Raw genomic sequence first — 24,327 nt, 5'->3', positions numbered from 1 at the left:
CATGTGGATTAATCTTCTATAACAGCATGCAGCTGACAGTCGGGCTGTAACATAAACAACAGGTTTATATTAATGTGCCAGTTCTAATACGTTATCATTCATATACTAACTACTCATACACAGGGGCTTGTGTGGTGCACACTCCACATAATCTAAGGCTAATTATAAAAATATAAGGAAAGAAAGAAAACTATTTAATCTTTCATGTGGTGAAGCTTTCTGTTAGGAGTCTTCAAAGGACACTCTGGTGTCAGTTGTAACAGTCAGTTTTCCATCATGGGAGAGTCTTCAGTAGAGAGGAGTTTGCACTTTCTGGTTTCTCAGGAACATGACAAGCTCCATTTGTTTTGTCTTATTAACTTCAAGAGAGAGAAAAAAGAGAGGCTAGTGAGGGAATGACTGTTTATAGCTGCTGTAACATAAGAGATAACAGGAACTAACTTGCCTCGCAGATGTTCCGCTACATTAAATGTAACAACAGTTGAACAGCATGATGTGTCATTCATTAATAAATTAAAAATTTTAATCATTGGCAGATCACTGTGGTATAAGCAGAATAAAACACCTTGGGCTCTAAATTCATAAAATAATGAATAATTTTCATATACCAGGACAGTCTGTACACACCAAGGCCACTTTTGTACAGTAATGTCCTGAAAATTAGATTTTTTAAAATTCTATTTTATCTGAGTTTTCCACTCAGAAGCCCAAAATTAGGTAATTGTAATTGTAATTTGTAATTTTTTTTTTAATTGTCGTACTCGATATTTCTGGCATCTAGGCTGTTGGCCCCGAAACATCCCAACTATTCCTCCACAGTCTCTCCCCAATCCTCAGAAAATTCAGATCATCTATGGGCCTGGCATAATGAATAAATGAGGCATGTTGTGTGCAAACATGCAGACAGCATGTCTATGACTCTCAGCTCGGAATGTCCAGCTCTTTTCTTCATCTACAGGCCTAATTAATATCTGATAAAGCACACATGGTATGCTGGACTTTACACAGAAGTGGTCGGTTGTCATGGGAACAAGGAGCTCCAAATTAAAAAAAAAAATACTCACATTAAGGATTATGATTTCACACTTTTAAAAGGGATATTGAGCCAGTGTGTTTCACTGTGTTTTCAACTGTCTTAATTTTTTTTTTTATTTTCTTATTTTTACTTTTGTGCATATGAAAAAGAATTAAAATCAATTAAAAAAATCTGTAATGACATTATGGGCGTATTTCAATTTAGAAACCTTGCACTTTTTTAAAAAGATGAGCTAAGCCTGCTGTTATAGAGTTATAATAATAATAAAAAAAAAACAATAAAAAATGACCCTTTCCCAGACAAATGTCCCAGAGATATTTTTGGCCTTCTATTCATTAATAAATAAAATTAGATTATTGTGCACGTCTATATTTATTTCAGGGTAGCTTTCTGAGAGAAATGACATGTTTCTTCTGCCATTTAAAGAAATGAGTAATAAATCAATTGCATCCTTAAATATAGTCCGCTCCCAATAAGATGCAGCATGCGATACTTGCTTTATGAACTCCGGCTAACAGCAAAACAGATAAATAAACAATTTCAAATCAACAGTACTTTTTCTCATAATTAGCCCACAACCCACTTTTGATAGTGTGCCAGTTAGCAGGCATCCAACAACAGTGCACCAAATGACACGCTCTGTGCCAAGACGCTTTAATGAATAAGGTTCTTCAGTTTGCCCTTTAGCTAGAATTTCCCAGCCCTGGTTCTAGAGTATCTCTCCACACACAAAGCTGGTGTTTTCCTGACTTGAACACCACACCTGATTCAACTCCTGACTTAATCGCTGTACCATGGACCTCATGACCTGAATCAGTTGCTTAACTGCACAGAAAAAAAAAAAAGAAACTGTTCAGTGTGGCTCTAGAGGACTCCAGCTGGGAACCAGTATTGTATAATGTACTCAGTAGTCATGAGTAAAAATAAAAATACCCTTGATGGAAATTATTCTTGGAAATAATAATCCAGGGGAATAAGTTGAAAAATGTATAACTATTGTCATGGCAGAAACTTCTTCAATTCAAAATAAAAAGGACTTCCAAAGACAAGGGGTTCTGGATGCCAAAAATCAATAGACTTTATTGAATCAGACAACAAAGCCGAGATGGTCTGCAGAGCATCTGATTATACAATTCTAAAACAATGATCTCATCAGATGGAGTTTTCTCTTCTTTCTTTTAATCACACTCCTGCCTCTCGCCCCAATTATTTCACTGTCCCCTTATCTTAGTTTTAACCGTGGCGAGAGTTCAGTCAGTTTATGTTTCAAAAACAACATTAGCCTTCAAACACAACCTTCATCTTAAAAACACCACCTACAAGGTCACACCAGTTTGTTCTCACAGAAATATCCTTGTAGGATCATAGGCCTAAAGTCACCCTTCTAAATGTACTAGAAATGGTACAGTGTAGTATATAAGTGAAGCTCTGAAAGTTAAGTACTTACATGAGGTGATTTGGTGATTTAAGCTCACTTTTCAATACTGTTATATAGATACTGATTGACAATACTGATTGACAAATGATATTGATATAGATAACAGGAAAATTATAAATAGGATAATTTAAATAGGATAATTGTAGGCCTATACTGTATTACATGTTTCATATATTGTCCAAAACATTGCTTTTAAACTGTCTTTGTGTCAATCAATAAGGTTAGCGTTATAGCTGATGTAATAATACAACACTTCTGACCGCCATTTTGTTTAATTTCGCCTCGCAGTGAGTTTTACCTTTTATAGGGTTTTTTCTCTGTGAGTTTTACCTTTTATGTATATTTGTTCCTGTGAATTTTACCTTTTATGGGTTTTTTTCTCTGTGACTTTTACCTTTTATGTATATTTGTTCCTGTGAGTTTTACCTTTTATGGGGATTTTTCTCTGTGACTTTTACCTTTTATGTATATTTGTTCCTGTTAGTTTTACCTTTTATGGGTTTTTTTCTCTGTGACTTTTACCTTTTATGTATATTTGTTCCTGTGAATTTTACCTTTTATGGAGTTTTGTGGGCGTCACTACATGCAAATGACCTGTGGGGTGCACGCGCTTTGCACTTTACAGGTGACTGGAATTTATCAACATGCGCACGTGCGTACGAAATAAGTCAGTGTTACCAAAAGCTTTGTAAATCCGGTGAGAATGTTTAGGTGAACCTGGCCGAAAACATTTACACCCGACTTTCCTGAAAGCTTGATAAATGAGGCCGCATGTCCTGCTGTGACTTATGGAGACGGAGTTTGTGTGCTGGGCGTCGCATTCAACCAGGCCGCATTTCAGTTAAGAGTGTACTTGTTTTCGTTAATCCGGACAGGCTGCACCTGTGAAGGATAAGTTTCTGTCTGTTTGCCTCTGCTCGACAACAGTGAGTGACCTGAACTCAGTGGCACAACAGAAATCAGTTAAATGGACACGAAAACACGCCAAGACATTTATTGAAGCATGATGGTAAATAACAAAGAAGAACCAAAATACCAGAACTGTAAAAACTGACTACTCAGGTATGTTTTTGCATGTAATAAAAATGCTGGTCCCCTTTTGCAGGCTGCTATCTGTGTGAAGCTAGATGTGCTACTGGAAAGAAGCTCTGAAAAGCTGGGTCAAGACCTCCAAGATCACACCTCCCACTGAGACTGGTAAGTCAGTGCAATGAATAAGTTTAGTTTTTAGTTATCACTTATCTTGCACATATGTTACTGACATATGATAAAGTGGTTAAATACAGTACAATAATGCTAAATCAGAAATATGGAATAAAAATGTACTATGGTCAAGGTTTGAGGTTGCAGAAAACTCATACTATTCGTTTGGGGTTGTTTGCCCAAGAAGTTTGGGAACCCCTGTAATGTAGTATGGAGAACTAGTGTCTGGTACAGTTTGGTGATTTCCCTATTTAAAAGCACTTCCTAAATCCTGTAATTAGTCATTGATGGTTAAGAGAAGGATTGATTCAGGTATGTAAAGCATGTTGTGTACTGCAGTGTCAGGAGAACACTGATGGACAAAAACACACCACAATAACGTTATCTCAAAAAGACAGTTACATTGCTGTGCTACAGAATAATAAATAACACGATAAATGACATTACCATTGTATATACACGTCATGCAAGTGAACACATTTTGGGGTAAGCTAGAAAACAACAGCATGATCTGTCATGGAAGCTTATTCCCTGTTGAAGTGGAGTCCCTTGTTTAAACCATAAGCCACATTTACACAAACCCTGTCACACAAATCATGTGTCCAATTCCTGGCAAATTATCAAAATATTTTTATTATGGCCATGCTTGTGTTTAATGGTATTTTTTAACTGCTTATATAATTTTAATATCCATTGCCTGACCTGATCATCTGTATTATGTTTGAAACATTTTTCCAGTGGCATGGATGACAGATTTTACATGATTACAACCTTGTATTTGTCTAGGATGACTGTTTTATTTTAAATATTCTTTATGGGTGTTGGTGGCTTTGCCATACTGTTTTTGTGAGAATATGATTTAAAAGTAATAAACAAATGTTATGTCTCCAGTTGTATGATATAGGCTCTGCCCCACCTGCCCCAAACAGTAGCATACTGTTGTACTGTTTGAAGTGGCATAAGCATGGTTGTGTGTGGTTTTGAATGCAGTCTATTTCATTATCTATCAATAGCGGTCATACCCAGGTCTTCACGGAATTAGCAGTATGGCTTTAATGTCGCAGTCGGATGGCTTTAATGTCTGTTCAGGAAAGCTGAAATTTCCCTGAATTAAAAATAATTAAATGTTTCAGAGTATGAACGCATTAATCTTGATCACCTGAAACATGGCATGTCTAATGAGTAAATGTCATTCTCATTAAGATTCAGCCGGAAAGAAAAGTGGCCACGCAGTCCAGCCAAAAGTGACTTTAATGGATTGACCTGTGTGCCAAAGCAAATAATCGCTACTGCTTCCTCTTAGGATTTGCAGTTATTATTGCTGAAACAGAACGTTAATTTAGAAAGGAAGAGAAAAGAAGAAGAAAGGGAACAAGCTGAATTAGGATGTAAACATGTTATCAGTTTCTACAAATTGCATATGCATTTGATCATTATGAAAACTTAAATGTTTATTAGGTCTATGGATAGTATTAGGTCTAAACTGCTGCTGTGAATGTTTTTTTGGCATATGTGAATTGCTTTTATCCATGTCCTATAACAAACTATAAAGAACATGCCATGTAAATGCCAAATAAACCCCTAAACTTGTTAACATGACAGTAGTGTCCTGTTATATACTCACCTCTTCATCCCATTCTCAACCATTGCTATGGAAGCTAAATTAGGAACGAGCAAAACTGAGAATGTTCGGATGGCCGGAAAAAAAATTCGTTCTGTTGGTATATAAGAGATCAAAATTGATCACAGCACACCACAGTGAAATTAACAGTTGCAGTAGTTGTATGAGTAGAAATAATTTATTATAGCTACCAGCATGATACATGCATGCCAAGTTGTATGTCAACAATTTTAATTATGCTTCAATTTGTTATTTTAATTCATTTTGCCTTCGTATGAATATTTATAGAATATTTAAGTAAGACATATAACAACAAATACTGTAAAATGCAGAATGCTGCATCAACTTCATATTTATTATTAAGCATTAGTAGTATACTCTGAGTTACAGTGCTGATTGAACAATCCCTTTTTTTTTTTTTTTTTTTTTTTTTACTTCTGCTTTCCTTTCTTCGAGAACTCCGTTTGAACATCTTAATAGCTGTTCTAATAATTCTCTAGCTCAGTGAATTTTCTCACGTCATATTGTATGAATTGGATTGATTCTTCAGTATATGCCTTCATTTCTGCACACTGATAAAACAAACACATTGGCAGGAGCACTCTAGCCTGGATTACACATGCCCCGGCTTCCAGTACTGATTTCACATTCTCTCATCGATGACTTTTTCACATTTCCCACAACTGAGGTTTGTTAGAGACTATGTGTGTTGAATTCTGTTTCTGGTTACGACTCATTCCTCACTTCCACCACAAGTTGCCAGTCTTGATATATAGGTGTTTTGTCACTTGAGTTTTTGGACTGATAAATGTCTAATCATAACACAGAGATATGGTAGCCTCATGAGTATTAAATAGAAACATAAGATTTTTTTTTCTGATGTGGGTGTTTTTTGTTATGTTCCCTTTACATATAAGTATGTATGCCCAATATGATGGTGACAGTGCATGTGATTTAATTGACAAAAAAAGTAAGAGGTTCCTGAGCTGCTGTGAGTTGCCCTAACAGTGCTGTGTTGGCAGAATTGGCAAAATATGACTGGTCGTCGTGTATATAACACGACAGCACAGATTCGTCAAATGTCATTGTGCTTCAACTTCAATCATGAAAGGCGTACATCTATGTATAGCCACACACACATTGGCAGGAGCTGCAGCCAATCAGGCCAGAGAGAGAGAGAGAGAGAGAGAGAGAGAGAGAAAGAGCATGTGAGTGTAAACAAAGCAAATGAGAGTGAACCAATTTAACAAACCTCACCTTGATGTTCACATCAAACATCAGAATGGGGAAAAGTGTGATCTCTGTGACTTTAACCATGGCATGGTTTTTGGTACCAGATGGGCTGGTTTGAGTATTTCAGAAACAGCTGATCTTCTGGAAATTTTACACACAACAGTCTCTATAGTTTACACTACATTCTGCTGTTTGATGTGAACATTAACTGAGGCGCTTGTCCTGCATCTGCATGATTTCATGCATTTTGCTGCCACATAATTGGCTGAATGGACAACTGCAGAAATGTACAGGTGTTCCTATTAAAGTGAACAGTGAGTGTATGACACATACTGGTCCCTACCACCTAGGATAGAAGAGGTACATTAGAACCTGTTTGAATATGCCTGGTTCAGTGACAGTAGCACAGTTGCAAGATTATTGCTTATTTTGATGTTATTAAGGACTGCTCTCTATAGACCTTTTTATTGTTCTTAAGACCTCAGAGAAAGAGGATGCAGGTATGAAGAAAGCATTGATGACTGTTAATATAACAAAATTACTAGTCATAAGTATTTTGACTTGGATTGAGGGTGAGTGTGTGCATTTTCGGAAGAGTGCACATGCTATTCCGAACTGCAGTAAGGCTTTTGCCATTGTCAAGCACGAGGATGGACAAGAGCATAATAGTACATGGCATTCTAAATATTGCGTGGAGTGCATGGGCGTGCAGTAATTGAAGGTTACCATGGAGAAATGGTGGCACGAATGTAAGCGATAGGGAGTTATTAATATCTGCCATCATTCTTTGTTCTCATCAGGCTTCTCTTGAAATTGGATGCGGTTGACATCGGTGCTTTAGCAATTACATACATTAAGGGGAGGAGAATGGAAGTGTGAAAGTATTTTATTTGCAGCATGTCTGGCAGTGCTGTATTTTAAAGTTTCATTGTGGTGTGATGCACGTAAGCATGGGTGTAAAGTGCAGCCAGTAAGAAGATTATTATTATTATTATTAGTATTAGTAGTAGTAGTAGTCTTTATGGTAACAGATCTCATACACTATATGGCCAAAAGTATACGGACACCTGACCATCACACTCATATGTGTCCATTTCAGAGCACACATATGGCCATTAACACAGAGTTGCTCCCTGCTTTGTTGTTATGACGGCCTCCACTCTTCTGGGAATGTTTTCCGCTAGATTTGGATTGTGGTTTTGGGGATTTGTGCCCATTCAGCCACGAGCATTAGTGAAGTGGGGCACTGATGTCAAATGAGGAGGCCTAGAGCACAGTTAATCCTGAAAGTGTTCAGTGGGGTTGAGTTCAGGGCTTGTGCCGCTTGAGTTCTTCTGCAAACCATGTCTTCATGGGCTTTGCATTGTGCACAGCAGCATTGTCAAGATGAAACAGGTTTGGGCCCTTTAGTTCCAGTGGAGGGAAATCTTAATCCTACAGCATACAAAGACATTCTAGACATTCTAGATTTTGGGGAAGGGCCACATATGGGTGTGATGGTCAGGTCAGGTGTCCACGTACTTTTGGCCATATAGTGTATGATGTGAAATTGAAAGCACTGTGCTAGGCTAGTTTGAATAATGAGACATCCTTTACATCTCTGGGAGTTTGTAAAGTTCATTTCATCATGATTTACTAACACAGCTTACACAGAAGTGAACTATTCCCTGGCCCCACTGACCACAATGACCAGTACGTCATTAGCTACCACTATCTAATGATATTGACTCTGTAACACTAGCATACTTCGTAAGATGTCAGTTTATGTTAGCAATGACCTTTTTTTGTAACTTGCTTGATGACAAACAAATGTTGCTTCACTTTATGCCTTTTATTGTCCAGTGGGAATTTTTCTACAAGAATGGGGTCTATTTAATAAACCAGATCTTAGTTTTGCCATAATAATAGCTAAACTTTGGCCATTTCGCTAATAGAAGTCTACTGTTTTATGGTGATTGTGAATGTAAGGAATATTAATACCAAGGCTGCAGCTATAAGTCTGAATAATCAATTATGAAAAGTTACAGATGTGGTTTTTTTTTTGTGTGTATTTTTTTAAATATTTATATTTGTCTAGTCATTTACTGATCCAGTAACAGAAACGGAAGTGTGTACTGACTTCTATTCCTGTGTAGAATGTAATAGAGTAGTGAAGTCACTGGGGGAAGCAGATACTACTGCACCACACAGCTCTGTGCACAAAACTGTTTCCAAGCCCAACAATGAGGCAGTTTAAAAATAAAAAACACAAAAACAAAGCTAAAGCACAGTTTCTCTTAAAAAGTTAAAAGCAGGCTTCAATGCAGTGTGCACAAAGCAGAGATGGCTTTTATAAACAGCACACTGGTGACTGAAATATACTAAACGATTGACATTACAGCTTTGTATTACATTTCACTAAAGGGGCTTGATTTTATTTTGATGTAGTAGTAAAATATGTTTAACAATTTAATAGTTTGATGAAGCTGTTTGTTTCATTTTTAATTTGTCATTTTGGCTTGTTTAGGTTATTGGTAATTAATGTCTGTGATTTAGTACAAAGTTTAAATAAAGTTTAGATAAAGTGGTAGAGGGAAAGATTCATTTAAATTCACAAATTTCAAGTTTCTTGTGCTATTATTTGAAAATTAATTCCATTCCTCATTTCTAATTGAAGTTGGTTGTTATTTTAACTGGGAATGATCATTAGTGATTAGCTGTTCTCATTTACAAGCCTTGTTTAAGCCAAATTAATTGATTTTGTTGATTAATTCACACAAATATTTGACTATTAAAATATTTATTTTTTTCAGCTCTATTTGATATACATTGAAATGTTACTTTTGTGCTTCTTCAATCAATATTTCATAGAGAGAGTGACTGATGTCAACCCTTCTTAGCGATCCAAATAAAATATGGTCCTGCACCCGTTGTGTTGTTTAATGGACTGTGTCTTGCACACTTTGTGTAAGTCCTGGGGGTTAGACTGTGATGCTAGCACACTCACACAATAAGACCATGTCAGCCTGTCTATGTGTGTGTTTGTCACTGACTGTGAAAGAGCAGCCCAGCTCTGCTTCCCACCTCAAGTAATGCATGTTGGCTCTCATTTCATCTGTGCCACAAGAGTGCTGCATAATACCTCATTAGAATTCACCCAGATCCCAGCCAATTTGAAAGTCTGGCAGATGTGACACTTTTTTGTGAACATGACAGCCATCCTGAATTATGTGTCATGGAAGACCAACAAGAATATCATTGAGAGAGGCAGAAAAAAGAGTCTGGAGTAACTGAAGCAAACTGTAGTACCACTGAAGCAGTATTTGAGAGGAAAGCCAGAGCTGCAATGACGAACGAAGGTCAAACTTCACTAGGTTCAGCCTGAGCTTGAGGGCTTGGGAAGACATGACAACACTTAGAAATGTGATGAAGGCTGAAAGTACTTGTCCGTTGAAACATTATGGTCATGCATTATGGGTTGCTTTTCACAGTGATTGAAAAGATCACCATTCATGTACTTCTAAGATGCTGTGCACAATGACTTTGTCACTTTCACATTACAAACAATTTTGCCACAGAGACAAATTGAAAGAAGGTTCAATGGTGCATGATATTAGGTTTGTGCAAAGATAGAGTAGCCATGGAAGACCAAAAGTTGGGCCATGACCTGAGGGGGGTGATGAAAAAATGTACCAATTCTTCACACCATTAACACATCATTGTATGTTTTTCCCATATTTATGTATTCTCTTAACTTCCACAAGTGTAGTGCTATTTCATGATTCTAATTGAAATACATAATATACTTAATGCAATAAGATTTCTGGTTCCACATATCACTTGGGACAAGTCAATTTTAAAATACTCCTCAGTCTTTGCACCTTGTGGATTATTAGTTATCACTACTGATGTAACCTAGCAAAGAATGGTGAATGGAGCTCAGGTCCATGCCCTAGCAGTTCTTAGACATGGACAGGTAATTACATGACCCTCAAAATAGGTCAGGGTGAAATTTTTTTTTTTTCGTGTGAGTAAAGCGACTTCTTTGTCATTACATGTCCAGAGGTTTTCGTTGCCTGTTTCTGCTCTCTAATCAATGCTGATTTCACTTTGGTATTCAGGTCACACTTGCCCTTGGTACTTTAAAACTCACATTTACTGTCAGGAACAGTTTGAGTTCAGCTCCATCACTGAACCCAGTGATGGCCCAGCAGAGAGAACCAGACATAATAATGTAGCGCAGGTCACCAGGGGCCTCTACGCAAGACCTGTCAGCCATGTTAGTCACTGCTCTCTTAACAAATATTCATGATCACTATACTGCTGTCTGGCCAGATAGAAATACTCCTAGGAGATAGATTAATGAAGGAGGTGCTCACAGAAAACAGTGAATTTTTATGTGCTGAAAATAACAGGAGAGCAACTGGTAAATATATATAGAGTTGTGTTACGCCCCTGCTTTCTATCATTGTGTAGAAGACCAACATAGTAAAAACATCTCAATAGTCTAGTTGGTTTACATTGGTACATTCTTGTATATATCTATAAATGAAATTTATATATAAATAAAATATAAATTTATAATTTCATAAATGCTTCAAGTTTTGATTCATGTAAAACATGGCTTAAAGCTTCAAATTAAAGCTCTAAAGCACATTTAATTCTATAAAATATAGGAGGGTTGAGTACATCCAAACCAGTACATCAGCTTTATAAAATATAAAGTGGCAGGAAAGGGTGTAAAGGGAAAAAAATTGGAATCAGAAAATCAGTCAAGTATTCTACAATGTTGCTGTACATCCTAGATTCAATCTGAATCAGAAAGGAAAGCTGAGATTGCCATAATGCAAATCTATGTACAGGACAATCTGTGTACTCCCTGGTACTTTTTATCAGTTGGTAGTTAGATTTCATGTTGTGGAACATCTGTGAAACTAGTTAGTTCCTGTTATCACCTACATTATAGCAGTTATAAACAGTCATTCCCTCACCAGCCTCTCTTTTTTTTTTTTTCTTTATCATGAAGTTGATAAGACAAAAAGCAGCTTGTTAAACCGCGAAGAGGATGAAAGTTCTCTATCCTGAAGACTCTCCTGTGACGGAATCATTTTGGACCGCGGCTGAATCGAATCGTGTCGATGCTCAACCAAATCTTCAGTAGGGAACTGAAGTGTATTAAATCGTTACTTGATTATCTGTATGGTTTCGGCACATTGTATCGCACACTATGTATCGAAATCTGTTTCAAAGCATCTGACAGAGGGAGATTCACACTCCTAGTGGTAGAGCAACCACTTCACTTTAAAAACAGAATAAAGCAGCTAGCAGTCTTTTCACATTCAGCCCTATGAGGTTATGTGAGTGGCAGCCCACAGAGATGTGGTGGTAGTTGTCGTGAAATAGGGGAAGAACTGCAGGAATAAAACAAAAGAAAGAAATCCATTTTTAATGTACAAACAACTTGAACACATGCATTTTTATGAGCGAATATAATGATCATACTGAAGTGTTCATTACACAGAGCATCTGGCAGAAAGGAAACATTTATCACAAGCTTGTAATGATAAATTATCTACTCAATAAAATCAATGCATTAAAAAAAAAGCTTGTCTTCTACACCTGGATGTTTTTTGTCCCAGTCCAACCAGCTCTCTATGTTTCTATGATTACTTCAATATATGAACAAATGATTGTATTCCATGCCACTGGCGTTACATGCACAAGTTCTTATTTGAGCAAGATCTTTGCCCTTGGCCTCTATTGTAATTCCAGAGTGAATGCTGATGTCTTCCAGGTCAGTAGCGTGTGTACTACACAAACTCACAGCATGCCTCAGATCACTCAGGAAACTGGCAATAGTCCTGTACACTTACCTAATGTAGGGCATTAGAGCCACAGGCACATTGGAGAAGGCTGGGGTAGCATGTCAGGAGCTTCTCGGTTGTGTTTGTTTATTTGTTTGTGTGCGTGGCTACTTTTCAGTTCCCGCAAGCATTCAGTGTGATCGGAAAGCAGCAGATGTCAGCTCCTTATTGTGTGTAATGAGGCATGGGTCAGCTCAGTTTTGACTTGTACTCACCTAATCGGATTTACGATAATAACAACCTAAAATGAAAAAACTCATGGCTTCTCACTGCACCAAAATACTATAACATCATCCATCCCAATCTACTGCGTATGTACATTACCACAGAAAACAATTTCTACACCAGCGGTCATCGTCTGGCTGACCACAGTCCATGTGCGGACCCAGGAAGGTATTTCTCTGGATCGAACGGGGGGGATACTGTAGTAAAGTTCTCTCTGTTTGGGGGGCAACTCGACGTAGTTCATTGGCTTCTGTAGCAAATCCTCTGTTTTAATTTCTCCAGTCACATGCATTTATGTAAATTATTTTTCTAAAGGCAGCTAATTGCACCAGAGACTAGCCTCATTGGGGGGAAAAGGGATGTTCCCGTATGTTCAAAGAAGACACAGGGTCTTCTCTCTCTCTCTCTCTCTCTCTCTATATATATATATATATATATATATATATATATATATATATATATATATATATATATATATATATATATATATATATATATATATACAGTCAGGTCCATAAATATTGGGACAGTGACACAGTTTTGGTAATTTTACCTCTGTACACCACCACAGTGGATTTGAAATGAAGCAGTTAAGATGTGACTGAAGCGTAGACTTTCAGCTTTAATTCACGGGGTTTAACAAAAATATTGCATTAACCGTTTAGGAATTACAGCCATTTTTTACAGAGTTCCTCCATTTTCACAGGCTCAAAAGTAATGGGACAATTGACTGATAAGCAGTTTCATGGCCAGCTGTGGCCTGTTTCCTCCTTATATCATGATAAATTAAGGAGATAAAAGGTCTGGAGCTGATTAAAAAGTGTTGAATTTGCATTTGGTAGCTGTTCATGGGAACTCTCAATATGCCATCCAAAGAGGTGTTGATGCAAGTGAAGGAGGCCATCATTAGGCTGAAAAACCAAAACAGACATATCAGAGAGATAGCAGAAACTTTAGGAGGGCCAAATCAACAATTTGGTACATTCTTAAAAAGAAGGAATGCACTGGCGAGCTCGGCAACACCAAAAGGCCTGGGAGACCACAGAAAACAACTAAAGTGGATGATTGCAGAATTCTTTTCTTATTGAAGAACAACCCCTTCACAACATCTAGCCAAGTCAGGAACACTCTGGAGGAGGTAGGCCTATCATTGTCAAAGTCTACAATCAAGAGCCACCTTCATGAATGTAAATACAGACGGTTTACCTCAAGATGCAAACCGCTGGTAACACTCAAGAACACAAAGGCCAGATTAGACTTTGCTAAAAAACCTCTAAAAAAAGCCTGACCAGTTCTGATGCAAGATTAACTTGTACCAGAATGATGGGAAGAGAAAAGTATGGAGAAGGAAAGGAAGGGCTCATGATCCAAAGCATACCACATCATCTGTCAAACATGTGGAGGCAGTGTTATGGCATGGGCATGTTTGGCTGCCAATGGAACTGGGTCACTGGGGTTTATTGATAATGTGACTGTTGATAGAAGTAGCAGGATGAATTCTGAAGTGTACAGAGCTATACTTTCTGCTCAGATTCAGTCAAATGCTGCAAAACTGATAGTACAGCGCTTCACAGTACAGATGGATAACAACCCAAAACATACTGTGAAAGCAGCCCAAGAGCTTGGAAATTAAATGTTCTTAAATGGCCGAGTCAGTCACCTGACCTCAACCCACCTGAGCTGCTTTTCACTTACTGAAGACAAATCTGAAGGCAGAATGACCCACAAACAAGCAGCAACCGAAGATGGCTGCAGTAAAGACCTGGCAAATCATCTCAAGGGAGGAAACTCAGCATTTGGTGATGTCCATGGGGTCCAGACTTCAGGTAGTCATTGACTGCAAAGGATTTACCTCCAAGTAATAAAAATAATCCTAATATTTATGATTATATTAGTTTGTCCCATTACTTTTGAGCCTGTGAAAATGGAGGAACTCTGTAAAAAATGGCTGTAATTCCTAAACGGTTAATGCAATATTTTTGTTAAACCCCTTGAATTAAAGCTGAAAGTCTACGCTTCAGTCACATCTTGACTGCTTCATTTCAAATCCACTGTGGTGGTGTACAGAGGCAAAATTACCAAAACTGTGTCACTGTCCCAATATTTATGGACCTGACTGTGTGTGTATATATATATATATATATATATGTGTGTATATATGTATATATATATGTATATATATATGTATATATATATGTATATATATATATATATATATATATATTCTCTCTCTCTCTCCATATATATATATATATATATATATATATATATATATATATATATATATATATATAAAACAAACAAATGGGCAGTGACACATGCATTTATTCTCCCTGCTTCAATTTCAAAACAGATGTCTCATCAGTTCAGAGTAGAGCCGAAAAAGTTGTGGGAGAGAGAGGTATTTATGTTAATACAGGCAGTCAAATATGAAACTTGCGGGACAAAGAAAAGCCATGTTCATTAACTTGTGAATGTACACTTTGCTTGTGTGGTGCTGTGTAACATCTTTACCACATTTGTTCATTCATCTCCAGTAACTGCTTTATCCTGGTCAGAGTCGCACTGATTTGAATGACTAATTTATTTATATTTTGGGAAAAAGAATCAAGTAAGTCTGTTAGAAAATTGCAGGAAGAGGTGGGATTGGCCAACCATGTGGGAGCAAAATTTTAAGCGTCCATGCTCGTCGAAAGTGATTAGGCAAAACACCATTATGAAACAAACCTCCATTATGAAACAAACTTCAAATTGTCTTTTTTTATAGCCATAAAATAATCACTAATGGTTAACCATTAAGGTAATGGTCAGTGCCATTCAGACATGTTAGTTGGTTATATGGATCTTTGTAAGCAGGGAATTTCATGTAACTACACCTACAAATGTACATGTTTTAGTTGAATAGTTTATAGAGTTTATAGTCTGTGGATTTCATTATTATGTACTGAGAAGAGACCTGAATTTCAATGATTGCACAGGGTGAGACTATAAGATGTTAGGAGATTGCAGTACTGAGTGTGAATGTAGTTTTTTTAATGTTCTACCTCACAGTACTACACTTTGTAAGCAGGGAATTGCATGTAACTAGACCTACAAATGTACATGTTTTAGTTGAATACCCCCTGTTCTACATGTTTACTTGTACTGAGAAATAAATGGGAACCTTGTTGACTTGAAATTGATTTATTATGGAAATCTAAGTAAAGCAAATAAGCAGGTATTTGTAAATTAAGCCCTACTTTTGAATAATTCATCCTAATTTGTTCAGAGGAAGAATTTGTGTAATGTATGGTGGTTTTCAAAACAGCTTAATAACAAAATTTGTCATGCTCTCCTCCAAATTGACATTAAGAACTGTATTAAACTATATATTAATGCCTCTCAGAATCAGTGAATTTCACATATTCCAGTTTCAGTTCAATTTCTTTGTTTTTGTTTTTTTAAAAAAAACTTTATACAAAATACACCAAGCTCTCCTTCAAACTGACATTAAGAACTTTGTTTAAACTATATATTAAGATCCTCTCAATTTCAGTGTATTTTGTGGGTTTCAGTTCAGTTCAATTCTCTGCTTTTTCAAAGCTTCATACAAAATATGCCATGCTCTCCTTCAAATTAACATTAAGAACTCTGTTTAAACTATATATTAATGTCTCTCAGTTTCAGTGTCTTTCATGTGTTTCAGTTCAATTTCACTCACTTTTTTTCCATTGCTTGTGACCTTTTTCCTGTGGCTTATTCTCAGTCTTTCCTCTGTCTCCTCCTCTTCATCTCTTTCCATTTGATGATGGCTCTGTTGAAGTCAAACTGCTCATGAGAAGGTCCAAGCTCTGAAATGTCCATAAGATTTGTGAGACTTGTATTGTTCAGTGAATTTCTAAATTTAGTTTCGATCCTGTTTTGTGTGCTGAATCCACGTTCACACGACACGCAACTGGTTTGACCATGGCTGTCTGAATGAGTTTCTCCATTTCAGTGAAAACATGACTATGTTCACTTAGCACAGTCTCTGCAAACCGCTGAAAGGACAATGAAGTATGTGAATCACGTTACGTGAGAGATGATGAATATCAGTAAGCAGGAGACTATTTTTACATACTGTCTTATGTTCATTCATGTTAACTTTCGATAAAACGTGCATTTTAAGACAGGGAGATGATGATTTACTCGCGCTTCGTTGCTGCTGTGTTGAGTCGGCAGGCATTTAATGTTTGAATTTCAGGGTTATAATAATATAATTTGGAAGCCGATACTATCTTCGCAAGCAGCTCATTATGACTCAGAATATTAGATCGCGTCACGACAGCCTTGTGTGAATAAGATGAGTGCGACGCAGGGCACGCAGAGCACGCCGATGCGCTACAGGGCTCAGCGACAGTCAGAGATGGCCAGTGCAGCGCTGTTTGTGGAATTAAATTCTAAAATAAAGACAGACTGTTTGAACCGGTGATTTCTTATTTCGCGTCTGTTGATATATTTCATAATTTGATCTGAGATGAAGCAAATACATTTGTGCGGGAATTTCTCGCATTATAAAAGTTAAACTTGCGGGAATGGTATAAATTATGCGCAATCCCCGCAATTCTGCGCTGAAATTCAAGCCCTGGTTAAACTTGTGCAAAAAGGGAAAACGTAGTGCTGTAACATGATTTATTGAACTTTACCATCTCCTCAATCATTTAGAGTTTAACAGATTCCAGATTTTATGAAACCCTAAATGTTGCTCTCTACTGTTGAGCTATTGGCCCACTTGATATTGCAATAACTGACAATTAGAGGAAGGATAGAGGGTTTATGAGGGGCCCTGACACATTCTCCGAACAGAGAGGTCTTTAGACTTTCAGAGTTTAGTTTCAGAGTTTATAGTCTGTAGATTTCACTGTTATGTACTGAGAAGAGACCTGAATTTCATGATTGTATAGGGTGAGATGAGATTATTAGATTTAGGAGATTGCAGTAATGAGTGTGAATGTAGTTTTTTAAATGTTCTACCTCACATTACTACACCCGGGAAGACGGGAGTAATTTTTGAAGTTCCTAATAGGTTGTTGCCGGTATAGTCAAAATCCTCTCGTAGTCTTTGTAATCATATGAGAGGTTACAGTTAATAAATGCTGCCTTTCCTGTTTTATTTTTAGATTTTCTATGATTCATATCTCATGTCATTTCTGCTTTGTTTATAAATGATACTTAATTACACGGCAGTACTAGGTAATAGCATCCTGACTTGAACGACTTTTATAAATGAGAAGAGTCTGGACAGAGACACTATGGATACAGAAGTACTTATCTTCACTTCAGGCTCTTTAGGCTCTTTGTACTATTTCTTTACGAATTTCTTTACTGCTGTTTTTCCATTGCACATTTCATTGAATTCTGTTGCCCTGGAAGTTGGTGCTTTGCTTGCTAGTAAGGGTTAATCAGGACATGGATCAGAGGGAACAAAGCCTCACATTCTTTAGCAATAAAAGCACTTCTTCCTAGATTCTACTTCTCTCCACTACTAAATAAGATCGCTACAGCCATTTCAGCGTTGCAGTGCTAACTTTGAATGAAGGCATGAAGGCTCACTGTATGGTTTGATGAGTGTGGAAATATGTAAATTCTATGCTGTTGCCAGTGTTTTGGAGGAATGGTGTTCATCCCTCCAGTACAGTTTCAGAGGACATGTAGTATCTATGCCAAGGTACATGGTGCCTAACACCTTTCCAACACCTTTGCCTTTGCTACCTGTCTATATTTTGGAGGACAAAATAGTACCGAAAAAGGATATTTCAGAGCTGTATGAGAAACTATGAGTGATTGCCTGGTACATCGCCTGGTCTTTTTTCCAATCATCAGTTGTCCAGTGTCTGAGCCTGTGCCCACTGTAGTCTCAGATTCCTTTTCTTGGCTGATGGAAAGGAAGTTGATGTGGTGATGTGGTGCTCTGCTGTTGATTTGGCATGTTGTGTGTGCTGAGATGCTTTTCTGCTCAACACGGATATAAAGAGTGGTTATTTGAGTATCTAAAGCCCTCATCAGCAGGGCGTGTCTACCAACAGAACTGCTACTCGCTGGATGTTTTTTGTTTTTCACACCGTTCTGTTTAACTTCAGAGAATGAAAATCTCAGCTGTTTCTGAAATATCTGAAGCAGCCTGTCTGGCACCAACAACCACTGCCCTGTCAAAGTCACTGAGGTCACATTTTTCTCCATTTCATATTTGTTGATGTGAACATAACTGATGCTTTTGAGCGATACTGCATGATGTTATGTATTGCAATACTGCTGACTCATGACATTGTCAGTAAGAGGACTCTCTAAAGAAGATATTAAGGGTGCAATGCTTTAGTTATCAATGCACTGGTTTGAATCAAGTCACTGAATTTATTGTAAATCAGTTGCAAGGAAATTGCATGGCTATCAATAGACATGGTGTTTTGGGGAGGTTAACCATGTTTGAAAAGTCACCTGAGCGTGATCTCAAATATCAGATTCTACCCGGACAAAATATATATATATATTTTTTGTCTTACTCAGACAAAAGAGCATGTTTGTATTCATAGGGCATGTTGATTCTTACAATGAGCTATAAACTCCACCTACTTAAACTGTGCTGTGACAGTAGCAGATGTCTGCTTAGTTATTAAATGTTTTTTTTTCTTTAGTGGAGAGCACGAATTAACCAATTTTATTAATTCATGAACTAGAAGTAGCAAATTAAGCTCACAAAGAATGAAATTGTGTGTGTGCGTGCACGCGCACATGTTATTGGGCTAGACTTGTGCAACATATGCCACATTAAATAACTGGTTAAAACTACAGGGGGTTTAATATGCAACAGACTGGACTCTACTTGTTCAAGACACTAACTTGGCTCTTAGCTTAAGGAAGATTTGAGTGCAGCCTGGCGTGATTCTGTTCAGTGTTTATTCAGCTGGGACACAGCTGTCAGTGTTTTATTGTTCATCAGAATATTCACGCTGGCCTAAAACTGATTTGTCACCCGTCATTTTTCAGTCGCTTATTGCAAACCAAATCCATCAGTTACCAATAAAGCTTACATTTTTGCACTTTCTCAAAACCAGCTTTCTTTGGGAATCTTTCACTGGCAGAAATCTGACTGTTGTTGGGACTGCAGATTAGCAGAAATTTATTTTTTGTGCTTTTGCCAGAAAGAGTGAATTTTTAAGACCCTTAGCTCTGAATTATTTAAATCATGTGAAATGAGTTGGAAAGGATGCCTGAATCATCAGAAGATTAGTTGTGTTGATCCTTTGCTGTGCTCTGCGACATTGGTGTGAACACAAAGGCTTAACCTCATGCATTTGTTTGGATATTGCAGGGGAAAATGTGCTTGGTTGGGTGGACAAAATTGCATGGTTAAAAAAAAAAAAAAAAAAAACTGTATTTTTTAAAATTGAATATATATGTATTACAAATATATAAAATATTCATATTTTATAGACTATCTTGAGCGGGTTTTGATTTTTGTCTTATCAATATTATTTTGATTTATCAACTGAGTTCATAATTAGTCATATCTAGACATGTGCGCAGGACTTTTTTTAATCCTACTCATGCAGTTGTTATTTTTGTTTGTGCCTACCTGTGATATTTTCTAAGAATATAAACAAACTAGTGGCCTGATTTTACCACCGTGACCCTGACCAGCAAATTTCTAAGGATCAAAGAATGAACCTTATAAATTACTTAAATTCATTGCAACTCTCATTCCCATTAATGAGTGTGATCTTTCTTGTCCTGCAAACCTTATCTGACTGCTTGCCTGCATGAATTCTTTTTGGTTTTTCTGTGGAATCCCAGTCCAGTGCACACAACTAGTCTCAACCAGGTTTCTGGCAAGATTTTTAAAGAAAAATAATGCATCTGCTATTTGTACCTGTATTTGTATCTGTTTTGAAGACATTGTCTGTTCACTGAGAATAATGTATTCATATTAGGTTACAGCCATAATACAGAGTGCTGTATTAACTAATGTTAAAGTATGCTACCTGACAGTGTAAGCCTTGCTTTTCCATGTTTCTGACTTTCTCTTTGATTTTACATACTAAATTCTTGCATTATGTTTGTAGACTGCTTCATTAATTGACCTAAGAAAAAGATCAACAAGTAAATAGTAAATCTATTTGCCATTAAACGGGGAAAAAAGAATTAATCCATTACCCAACATTGCTTCGGAAAGGCAGTTTGCCTCTCTTTGACCTATGACTAGGGGGGAAAAAAAGTCAGAAGGGAAAAAGATGCATCATCCTCAGGTCAAACTCAGATTGATGTTGCCAAAGAAAGAATGACATGAAATTTTCAGCGAACTGCAGCTGCTGAGTAAATGAAAGGAAGCAGCAAGAGCAACATCACTCTTATCATGTGTGGCACCAGTCCATTTATTAGAACTGACAAGTACGATGATGATGATTTGTTTGACAGAATTGCACTTTTTTATCCTCTGCTTTGAAGAGGAGACTTGCATTGTTGACCACTGTTACAGAAGCAAACAGTGCTCTGATTTAGTCAAAATTCAGGGTGTGCTTCAGCTGTTAAGTTGCAAGAGTCTTCCTCAAGATTCATGCAGAAGTTTGATGCGTGCTCTTCTCAGAACATCCTGATATGCTAAATTATTCCTTATGATGTCAGTGTACATCATGAATTTGTGTGTTATGGCTTTTGAGCTTATGACAGAAAATCCTTTATTCATGTTTACTTCAGGGCCAATAGAAAAAGAAGCTTTAAATAAGATAGACAATGTTGAATCCAAATACTGACACATTACTCTAATTGCAATAGAAATAAAGTACAGTAAACCGTTTTGATGTGATATTCATCAAGCTCAGCCTGTGTTTAAAAATGTCAAATTTGTGCTACAATTTGTCCCTACTATGATACAGAGACTGACAAGTTAAATGAAGAAATGGAGAAATAAATCACCTAGTTTTTTTTTTTAATAAAGTGTGTGTGTCTGTGCCACTGCAGTCTTAGATTCCTGTTTTTGACTGACATGAGTGGAAACTGTTGTGGTCTTCTGCATTTGTAGCTCACCTGCCTCAAGGTTCAGTGTGTTGTGCATTTTGAGATGCTTTTCTGTTCACCGTGGTTGCAAAGAGTTTTTTTTTTTTTTTTTTTTTTTTTTAACGATCTGGTTATTCTCCTCTGATATCTCTCTTCAACGAGGCATGATGTACGGGCATTCTAATAAAGTGACCAGTGAGTGTGTGTGACAGTTCTTCTGATTCTTCTAATTCACTTCTCCCTGTCTCTATCTGCCGTGAAAAGCAAAAATGATTTCTATCACAATGTCTATTGAAACATGTCTATTGAAATGCTTCCAATTCTTGTGCTAATATGATGATACTGTTATTGAATGCATCAAGGCCAAAACCACTTCCGTTCTTTATACAAGACTTGACATTAGATAAGAAATCTCTGGCACTTTGTCTTTGCCTCATTGTAGAGAACTAGTGGGGGGGGGGGAACCTATCAAACGTCAGGGTTAAATGAGGGCAGCTGCCCCCATTAAGCCTGATTATCCTTTTCTACAAAGACATTTAATCTTCAGTATTCTCAGAGAAATAGTGCACAAAACATCCCAACCTTCATTTTGAAGATAGAATTTTCTTTTTGAAAGAAGTAGAAAGATGATGAACATTTAAATAGCAGTCATTTTCTTAACAGCACTTTTTAAAATTACACTGTACAACTGTACTTCTGTATGGGATCTTATCTTTCTAACCCTCTTCAAAATGCAAGCCCTATGTTGTATGTTGTAGGACAGCCCTGGAGGGACACACTAAAGAATCATTTAGGGTGCTAGATGGGAACCTTCTTTTTTGAAGAGTGTAGGAAAAGTTAGTACTCTCCTGGGTTAAAAGCGGTAATTCTGACGTGCCTAAGCTTGGACACACACCACACCCTTCCTTGCAGAATGTTTGTAGTTCTTAGATATTCATGGGCTGTCTGCTTACATATTGTGAGTCCCCTGTGTTAGGGGACTTCCAAAAGCTTCACCTTGCATTTCCTTAAGTAGTTCATGATGCATGATGTAGCTTCAATTTCTTGTGTCACATTTGTATCCATAATGTCCTGGCTTTCTTCCATCTGCAATGCATTGTAATGTTTTATGTGCCACTGGCTGTCACATGGTCCCAAAGCGTAATAGGTCTACCCCCATGTTTAACAGTTGGCAAGGTGTTCTTTTCATCAAATCCTGCTCCTTTGTATCTTCAAACATACCTTTGGAGATTGTGGCAGAAGAGTTAAATTTTTACTTCATCAGTCCACAGCACTTGTTTCTAGATTGGCTCTAGCTTCTCTAGATATTGTTTTGTGTATGTCAGGTTTTCATTTTGTAATGAGGTCAAAGATAAAGTTTCCTTCTGATGACTCTCCCATGCAGGTCATATTTGTGCAAGCAATGCTACAAAGAATGGTGTGTCAGCTAAACCTTCCTGCGGGTCCTTGCTGTCATTTGGGGGGGTTTTGCTTTGCCTTTCTGAGCAGCATATAGGCAGTTTTATCTGAAAGTTTTCATGATTTTCCAGATCTTGCTTTTACTCGTTCCTCTTCCATTTCTTAATGACATTTTGGACAATGAAAATTGTGAGCTGGAAGTGCTTTGATATCTTTATAGCCTTATCCTGATTTGTAGGCATCAGTTAGCTTCATTTTCAGATCCTCAGTCAGCTGCTTAGTGGAGCCCATGGTTGTGCATTATGTGCAAAGTTTGAAGAGTCAGAGAATTTATTGAGCTCTGGAATTGTTATTCCTAATGACAATTTTTTTTAATCTGCTTCATGAGTCCTAATGAGTCAAATAAAGCGTGACAAGTTTTGAGACTTTACAATGGGAAGTGTGTCCAAATGTTTGTACATGCCACAATTATGATTAATTTTTTTCTATTTTTTAATTTCACCAAATATAAAGCAGCAGTGTAATAACATTTAATAAAACACTTGCAGAAAAATGTTATCTTTTAAAAATAGTTTTCTGCAGAGGTTGTGTTTACATATGTTATTGATTTTTTTTATTTTTTTTATTTTTTTTTTTTTTGTGAAAAGTAATTTGGCCAGGGGTGCCCAAACTTTTGCATGCAACTATACAGCAAGTACTGTAAAAGTCAGAATAATCAATCTAGAATTTTTAGCCTGATGACCATGTGTACATTGTGAAGATAATTCCATCTCAGTGATTTATACAGAGATGACTTATCCCATGAGAATCAATCAGATGTCCTCAAGCAAAATAATGGAAATCTTATCCTGTCCGAATATACAGTACTATAGATGGTGCAGAGATGGAGTTATTGCCTTTTTACCTAGGTATATTGTGATATTCCAACAACAATGCATTCAGATGCAGTCAGATATTGCTTTATCCCCACACTTCAGGAGAATGATTATATTAGATTAAGTGTGACAATGATACATCCATACATCTTTTTCTTGTCAGTATTTTTATAAGAAAAATGGGGGTTATTCAGGATAACTTCTAGAATACCTTTATCATAGTGTAAAAGAACCATCAAAGAATGACGACGATGACTCCACCTGTCACAACCCATTAATTATATACACTGCCGTATCAATGTAATTGAATGATTTGACTATTATATATAATTAGATGGCGTTATTGTGACCACCTTAGTATGATTTATGCAGATTCTGGAAAGGTCTCTAAGGACCAAATCAGGAATCCAGTGTGTTCATGTGTAAGAGCCTATGAACCATTTTAA

The 24,327-nt window shown here is 37.0% G+C and overlaps 1 long non-coding RNA gene across 2 annotated transcripts in view; it reads left to right on the top strand.

Moving 5' to 3' along the window:
- The first annotated feature begins 3,049 nt into the window (after positions 1–3,049).
- The window catches only part of LOC113542054 (uncharacterized), a 50,127-nt gene continuing 28,849 nt past the window's right edge, over positions 3,050–24,327 (top strand). Inside the window, exons 1-2 of one of the 2 annotated variants that reach the window (XR_004577818.2) lie at positions 3,050–3,483; positions 3,580–3,671. This is a non-coding gene — a long non-coding RNA (uncharacterized LOC113542054). The remainder of the gene's footprint in view (positions 3,484–3,579; positions 3,672–24,327) is intronic. The other variant, XR_003404251.3, reaches the window with a different exon arrangement.

Source organism: Pangasianodon hypophthalmus, chromosome 3 (genome assembly GCF_027358585.1).
Source record: "Pangasianodon hypophthalmus isolate fPanHyp1 chromosome 3, fPanHyp1.pri, whole genome shotgun sequence".
NCBI classification, from domain to species: Eukaryota; Metazoa; Chordata; class Actinopteri; order Siluriformes; family Pangasiidae; genus Pangasianodon; species Pangasianodon hypophthalmus.
The sequence above is the reverse complement of the archived record's forward strand: the minus strand, read 5'-3'. Positions and strand labels throughout refer to the sequence as shown.